At 26.2% G+C, this 8,618-nt stretch overlaps 1 non-coding gene across 1 annotated transcript; it reads left to right on the forward strand.

Annotated features, from left to right (window-relative positions):
• Positions 1-7,466: 7,466 nt before the first annotated feature.
• On the forward strand, positions 7,467-7,573 carry LOC113856688. Its single transcript, XR_003502919.1, has one exon. It is a non-coding gene; the product is annotated as a small nucleolar RNA R71 (small nucleolar RNA).
• Positions 7,574-8,618: the final 1,045 nt, after the last annotated feature.

Raw genomic sequence — 8,618 nt, forward strand, 5'->3', positions numbered from 1 at the left:
TTCAACCAATATATATGGCTTAAGTGAAATTGTCACGACATTTATTGGTTCATCACTATCTAAAATTAGTTCAAGCAAATTTAGTAAAGCTTAAACAAAAATTACAGAAATTGCATTTTTTGCATTTTTGTAGCCTTTAACCATATTTTTTTAGTCATTACTCCTTTATTGATTGAACAAAATTATTCGTTTTTAAGAGAATTAGAATGACTATATGATGTTTACATATTTAATTTGTTCCATTTACAAATATTATAATTCAAAGTATGGTATGCAAAAAGAACATGATTATTTAGGTTTTAGATTTATGAATTTAAGAAGGAAAAATAAAAAGAAATTGAAGTAAGATAAGAAGAAATTCAATTAAAACTTCTACAATATGAGAATTCTCTCATTCCATATGATGACTTATCTTAAATATTTCTTTCAAACTTTTATCACTTAAATGTTAATCACATCCACAGAATCTATTGAAGTCAGAGTTAGAAACGTAAAAAATAAAATTAAAAATGCTTAAACTAGCTTTAAAAATAAAAATGAAAAAGAAATAAGTTTGAGATGATAAAATTAAGTTTTACATAAAAAAAAAAGAAACTAATATTTATATATTTATAACCTGTAAAATTTATTAAGAGTTAAAATTATAAATGATATAACTTTTAAAACAAGATATAAAGTGTCAAGTATTTATGAGTCAACTAACACATTAATTCACCATAGTTTTCACCTTAATTTAAGTTTATAAAATTTTATATAAAAATAAAATTAATAAGTACTTTCTCGTATTATTTTATTTTAACGTGCAATATAGTATTAAAATATAAATAAATAATAATAAAATATTAATTATTAAATGATATGCCTATAAATATTTATTTATATAAATTTTAATATATATGTATATATAATTATTAATATAATATTATATATTTCAATTGAATCGATAAATTTTATAAAAGTTATTAAATTATATAAATCACTAAATTTGACACGTCTTCTCATAAAATACTTTCATACACTCTATAATTGTATTAACTCTAAGATAGCTTAAAAGTTAATGCTTGTTAGTTTTCTTTTATAGTGTATACATTTTCAATTATTATGATAGCTTAGAAGGCCGAACAAAAGAAGAAAATAAAGCCTGCTCTTTACTTTAAAATTTCTTTTCGTTTTTTACTTAAAGATATTTATTTTATTATTATTTTTTTGCCTTTTGTTCTAACAAATTTTTAAAGTGATGGATCCTAATATTTTTTTCAAATTTATTAAAAAAAAAGTATGGTATAATTAAATAAAATTATATTTATTAAAAATAAGGAAATATATCAATCAATCGTCATCTGAACTTCACATGAATATTTTTGGAACCAAATAAACATACATTTGTATACTTGATGGAAATACAAATTTTATTCTAAATACTTCAACAAGTTCTTTGATAAAAAATTTGGCAAATTTTATGTTAGTTTTATTTTTTTTTCAATTAAATATGTATTTATCCTTATTATTATTCTACCAACAAAGATTAATCTGAGTGATAAATGATTTGATATAGTTTAAAGTAAGTCTTGGATTCGAATTTTTGTGTATGCAAAAAACTTTCAGTGATAGATTTACTCATCACATTTAAGTGTGACACTCGAGATGGATTCAGATTAGGAAACAAAAAAAATAAATTGTATTATATTTTAATTTTAAAAATTAAAAAGTCTTGTTAAAAAAAGAAACAAAGATACTCTAAATTTACATATCTCAAATTCCTCATCTATTCATACAACTTGAAGTTGTAAGTCACGAAAACTGAAAACTCTTTTTAATTGCAAACGCTGTTACATATATAACCTTAAAAGAATATTCTAAATCTTGGCTACAAAATACAGATTACATAACCAATGAAAAGTGCCAAAATTGAACCCAAATAATGGATCTGCATCACAATGAACTCATAAAAATATCAAAAGCTATTATGAGAATTGATGATTATGAGAATGGGGTTAGAGAGTATGAGCCATCTCATCAGCCACCAAAAACCAGAAAGAAAGCCACATTGTTAGAGTCTTCCAGCATCTGCATGCAAATCGAAGAGCCATCGTTGATCTCATCTCCCAATTCAACTTTTGTTGAAACCAAAAGGGGAAATAAACTCAGCAGATATTAGCAATTGAAAGAGGTTTGATTTTTAGTGTTTGTGTTTTACTTAAATATTACTTATTACTCTGATTTTTGCTGAGGATAATCTTTAATTAAATGTGGTATCTTTATTTATAGAAGTTCCATCTAATTAATAAAAACAATAATTGTATATCTATGATTTTAATTAAATAAAATTTCACTTAACTAAAATTGTCCTCGCATTTAGCCAATGAAGATTATAGAAAAATAAAAAAGTAACTCACTCACTAATATTTTAAAAGATATGAAACAAATTTAAACTTCTGAACTAATAATTAGAAGTAGGAAGTTATTAAATTTCATATCTATTCTTTTAATGCAATACATCTCGTGGATATTTTATTATATTAAATAGGATTAAATTAATGAGATAAAATCTTAAAATTATTAAGAAAATTATAAATATTTAAATTAAGATTAAATTTAAGTTTTTTATTTATGAATACCAGAATATGGTATGTCAAACTTAATATACAAAGTAAATAATTATGAATATATACTATATATGATCACTTTCATAGTTAATAATTAATAAAAAAAATAGTATTGTGAATTTGTGATAAATTTATAATCTTTTATATATCTTTTTTCACAAAATAGGTATCTAGAAAAAATTATAAATTTATTAAAATATATTTCCTTTATTTACGTGTAATTATCACTTTTTTTAGAAAATTGTTTAATTAAAATTAACACTAATTATTAATTTTCCAATTATACTCTTATTATGATAAGGATATACATTAATTAATGTTTTCAATTAATAAAAAGATATATGTAATTATTTAGAAAATAAAAAATAGATTAAGAATATATTAAAAAGAATCTTACTTATCAGTTTGTTTGGAAAAAAATGGTTAAAAGATTATTAAAAATCATGATGGCTGATTCAAAAATTATAATGGTGCTTTAATAACACTTTTATATATATAAAGGTTTTTTTCACTTTTAATACTTCATCATAGCATTTAACTATATTTATTAATTTTTGTGCAAAAGCTGTAAACGATAATTAAAAACAATGGAGGAATTTTTATTAATTTTCAATTAAACTCAAATTAAATGATATTCATAAATAATTATAAGTGCGTAGATTTAACAAATAAAAATGATGAGATGCGTTTAGATTATAAACAAGATTTTGTCAGACACGATAGGGAAAGTTTAATTTTAGAAGGTATCATTAAAATATTTAACTAATAAATTTGAGTAGACATGTTTGAGATCCAGCTATATTTAACTATTTAATTTAATGATTGAAATAGAAGTACAATTATTTATAATTTCATTAAAAAAATATTCGTATAATGTAAAAATATCACATGTAATTTTTTAAATATAATTTAAATGTGGTGGATAAATCTACTATTAGAGATTTTTTTCATACAAAAGAATTTGAATACGAAATTTTACTTAAATAATATCGGATCTTATACATATATTTATCAATTCAATTATTTAATAGATTTTCTTAAATAAATTAAGTATAAAAAATATATGAAAATAAAAATTATTTAACAATTCATCAAACAATTTTATTTTAATATTTAATATATGATTCTAAATTATAAATAAATATTATTTATAAAATTATATATTACAAACGTTTGGTTTATTTAAACTTTAAAATATGCATAATTAAAATAAACATGTAACTTTAATTAACGGTTTCATTTATAAACTTTGTAGATTTTTGTAAATAATTAATTTACTTTATAGTTTTTAATTAGAATTAAAAAAGTCAAGAAATGCAATAATAAATTTATTAATAAACAGTTTAGAAAAAATTCAAATTGTTAAAAAATATTTAATCGTAAATAAATTCTCTAATAATTATACAAAAATTTATAATTTGATATGCATTTCATTGCTTATTATTATATCAACCTTAATTTTTTTAATTATAATTAAAAAATTGACATTCACTAGTTTATGTAAAATGTTTAAAATTAGTTTATATCTTCACTCAAATTCTCTTCATTGCTAGTGTGACGTATTTAAAAGGTCAAATTCAACGCCACACTTCAGTCGTAACCCTATATTACTTTGTCATTATCAATGTCATGGTCAGTATTACTAACACTACCCCACTGCAATGTTTCATTTACCATAATGTTCTATCATTACTTTCTTCTTTGTGATGATGTAATCGTTAACCATTTGTTGCCAAAGTCTAATAGTGTTGCAACTATATTATCGATATTACAACATACTTGGATGCCATCAATTCAACAATGTTAAGAGACAAGTATACATTGGTTTTATTTATCAATGATCCCATTCACTATGTGCTTAGGGGTATTGCAGGTCCATGCCTTTTACAAGTTCAATTTAGTAACAAAGTTTCTCTTCATCGACTACTTAGACCTTTTCTTGTTCTATTCTTCTTTGACAAAATGGACTCTCCCAAGGTGACAATGACGGAACTTGTGGTTGTTTTAGCTAAGGATGTTCATAAATTGAATTGGATCAATTTTTGGACAAGAAATCATTTGATCTTATCTTAAAATTATAGCTTAGTTTGATTTGGATTGATTTAAATAATATTGAATCCAATTTGATCCAATTAAAAGTGCTTTGGATTGGATTGAATTGAATAATTCATTTTTATAATTTTATTTTTAATTTAGTTAAAAGGAATTAAAGATATTATTTTGTCATTTTTACACTAATTTTAAAATAAAGTTAATTTTTATATAAAATAATAAATTTATGTAATAGGAATATTATACACAAAAATTTTAAGTGATTCTTAAAAAAAATACTTATATAATCATGAAAAAAATAAAATGTATTCCTAAAAACTAATAATATGCTATAAATTTAAAAATAAAAATAAAAAAATTATTTAATTATAATAATTTTGTAACACCTTAAATTTAACTTCAATTAAATAATAATTTCACAAATCGGATAACCAAATTTTCATAAAAGATTTTAAAATAAGTGAAGGGTTACAAGTTAATATCAAGTAACTGCTACAAGACTAGTTCAATTACAACGTTTTCAAAATAAATTCTAAGTCCTATAGTAGTCCATCTGTTCCTTCAATGAGCCCAGTACTAATCGTCTTGGTTACCTGAAAAATGAATGTAAGAGTGAGTACTCTACACTACCCAAAAACACACAATAAACGTAGAGTCTCACCTCTAGAACATTTCAATACATTAAACAAACACAATCACCAGCAACATTTCATATCCATAAGTATAATTTGATAAACTTATGCATATGCATGCCAGTCACATTCACTGCAGCACTATGATCACAAATTTACACCATGAATGGTCGCCGGTTACCCCCGTCTCACGGATACCACGTGGACAGTCACGGGTTGCTCAACAAAGGTAATGGTCAGAAGTCTAGTCAAGAAGAGAGTGTGTGGCTCGTGGTGTACCCATTCTACAGTCGATGTCACCACTACTCCCTCTTCCCCAAGGTATTTCTACCATCCTCATCTCCCACACCCCTAGTGTATCGCTGAACCATTCACAACACATTACAACGACGCTAACACGTCCATTCACACATATTCTATGCACACATGCAATAATCATGCTTACATGCGGCACACAGCCCACATTGTATTCAAATACACGGCACTAGGCCCACATTCATTTCACATTACACGACACATAGCCAATATTCATCTATATTACACCACATTTACATACAATCCACATCCATCAAGTTCGGGTCACACACATAATATTCACACATTACGGCACATAGCCCACATTACATTTCTCAGCAATTTCCTAGCCACTAACTCAGTCACAACACAATATTAAGAAAAATAATAACAATTCATCCACAAAAGAGTAGGATAGAGTTCCCCCCTTACCTTAGATTGAAGACCCACACTCGAATTCGACCACGGACGTGCTCCCTACATAGATTACGGCCTAAAACACATGGAAGAACTCTACGAGAACATCAAGAAACCGAGAAATAGAGAATTGGGGATGAGAAACGGAACCCTAACCATTAAAACTCACCTCCAAGCATTCTCCACACGGATTTAACCTTCAATCAAGCTCCCGAACGGCTTTGGAGGCAATTAATTGATGGAATAGGGCTTTGGGGAATGAAAGGATTGAAGGGAGAGGGAGAAATAACTCTCCCCGAACCCTAACCCCCTTTAAATCCTTTTCTGGTCGCGACATTGTCACTGCAGCGCGCCCTCTTGCTACAGCAAAAAAACCAAAGAAAACTACACTCTGGTTTCTGCAGAATCTCGCTACAGTGAGGCCCTCTCGCTACAACGAGACTGCACCCAGAAATGCACTCCAAACTGTCGCTCTGTTGCTACAGCGAGACGTCTCTCGCTACAGCAAGAAGGCAACAGTTTTGGTCCTTCCTCCCAGGACCCTCTTGCTACAGCGAGAATCCTCTCGCTGCAGTGAGAACAGCCTAGTATCATGCCCTACATTTAGTGCCTTAGCCCATTTCAGTCTTATCCAGTCATGCATACACACACAAATATATATATATATATACACACACACACACACACACTGATCCACAACATACATATATGTACATATATTCATACTCATTACACACAAAACACCATCATCACACATCTAATGCAAATTTTCAACATCCCTTTTACGCTTATACACATATATATGCATTTAGATTTATATAAATAACAATAATTAATATTACCAAAATTCAGGGCGTTACAGATTTCATTAATAATTTTAAAAGTATAAGTGAGATGTTAATTTTATTAATATATATACATATAAATTTTATTTGGAATGAATTGCATCAATTTTCAAAATGGGATCCAAATCCAATCTAATCCATTAATTTTTTTTTTGCAGTGTATAGTTTGTTCATTTTTTTGTTAATTTTGTTTAATTTTTTTTATTCAATTGATTACCTACATTATTTCATTATCAATCTTTTTTCTTATTCTTATTCTTATTACTGTTATTCATCCCTAAACTCTAAAATATTTTTTGACATGAATTAAAAATAATTTTGATAATTTTATAATATTTTGCTATTCCTTCTTCTTAACTTTGTTATTCATATTAGCAATTAATGAAAATCGAGCAATTAAGACTAATTTTAAATAATTTAAATTAATTAATGATTAAAATAATTTTTTTTTATATAAACTGAAAGTAAATTTTAGTATAAGAATTAAGACATATTTAATTGTAAAATTAAATATGATTTTAGTTTATATATCCTATAGATTTTGAAAAGGTATGATGCCAATCAATTTTATAATAATTATAAAATTTTATATTTTATGCAATATTTGTTTTTATGTTGAAAAATCATTATGAGGACACTTTCTCAAGAGTTCTTCAAATCACTCACATGCATCGAATAAGGATTCTGCTTCATATTATTGGAAGTAACATATCTTTGTCATAAGCTTAAAAGACTTTAATTGAGGAAAGTACTTTTCCAAGAATTGTCGAGTGAGATCCTCCCAAGTTGTGATGAAATTGGCTGGGAGTGAGGCGAACCATGCATTTTCCTTCTCAGATACCGAAAAGGGAAAAAAACAGAGTCGAATGACATTGTTGGAGACTCCGTTGTATTTGATAGTGTCAGTCAGTCGAAGGAACTTTGTTAGATGAATGTTGGGGTCTTTGTTGGACATGCCTCCAAACTGTAAGGAGTTCTAGATCGTGGTTATGAGTGCTGGTTTGAATTCAAAATGGTTGGCTTCCACGTTAGGGGTCGCGATGCTTCCAGGAGTGTCTCTAGTAGTGGGTATCATGTAATCTTGAATTGATCTCCTTTCCTCTGCCATTCTTTGCTCTCTCACTTTCGTCCTTTATTTACGCATTGTTTTCTCAATTCCCAAATCAAATAAACAAGTTGTAGAACACTTAGAATGAGTGAACATACGCTAAAAAAAATTATAAATTAATAAAAAGAATAAAACAAAAGTAATAAATAAATAAAAAAAGAGAATGAAAATAAAAAAATTAAAATTAAAGAAAAAATATAAATAAATAAAATAAAACAAGGATTGCTCAAATCAATTAAATATGAGATTTTCTTAATTTTGAAAAAAAAATAATCCCCAGTAGCAGTGTCAAAAACTTGTTTGGTGGACAAGTATATCTGTCGAGAAGTAATAAAGGATTCTTAAATTAAGTTCTCGAATTATCATCCTACAATGATTGTTTTCGAATTACTAAGAATTTTCTAATTTAATTGTTTGAACTTCAAAGATATGAGATTAATTAAAACGAATTTATAAAATCAATTATAGAACTAAAAGTAAGGAACACAATGTACGTCTTGGTTGAACTTATCGGAGAGGAACTTAAGGCATATGGATTTTCTCATTTAATCCTTTATATTATTTTTCTATTTAATTCTAAGTTTGATTTTCTTGTAATTACCAATCATTCATACAATTATTATTAATACCCAATAGTCATGCAATATTAATATTCTTTTCTCTA

Source organism: Abrus precatorius, unplaced genomic scaffold (assembly GCF_003935025.1).
Source record: "Abrus precatorius isolate BTA unplaced genomic scaffold, Abrus_2018 Scaffold11, whole genome shotgun sequence".
Classification (NCBI taxonomy): domain Eukaryota; kingdom Viridiplantae; phylum Streptophyta; class Magnoliopsida; order Fabales; family Fabaceae; genus Abrus; species Abrus precatorius.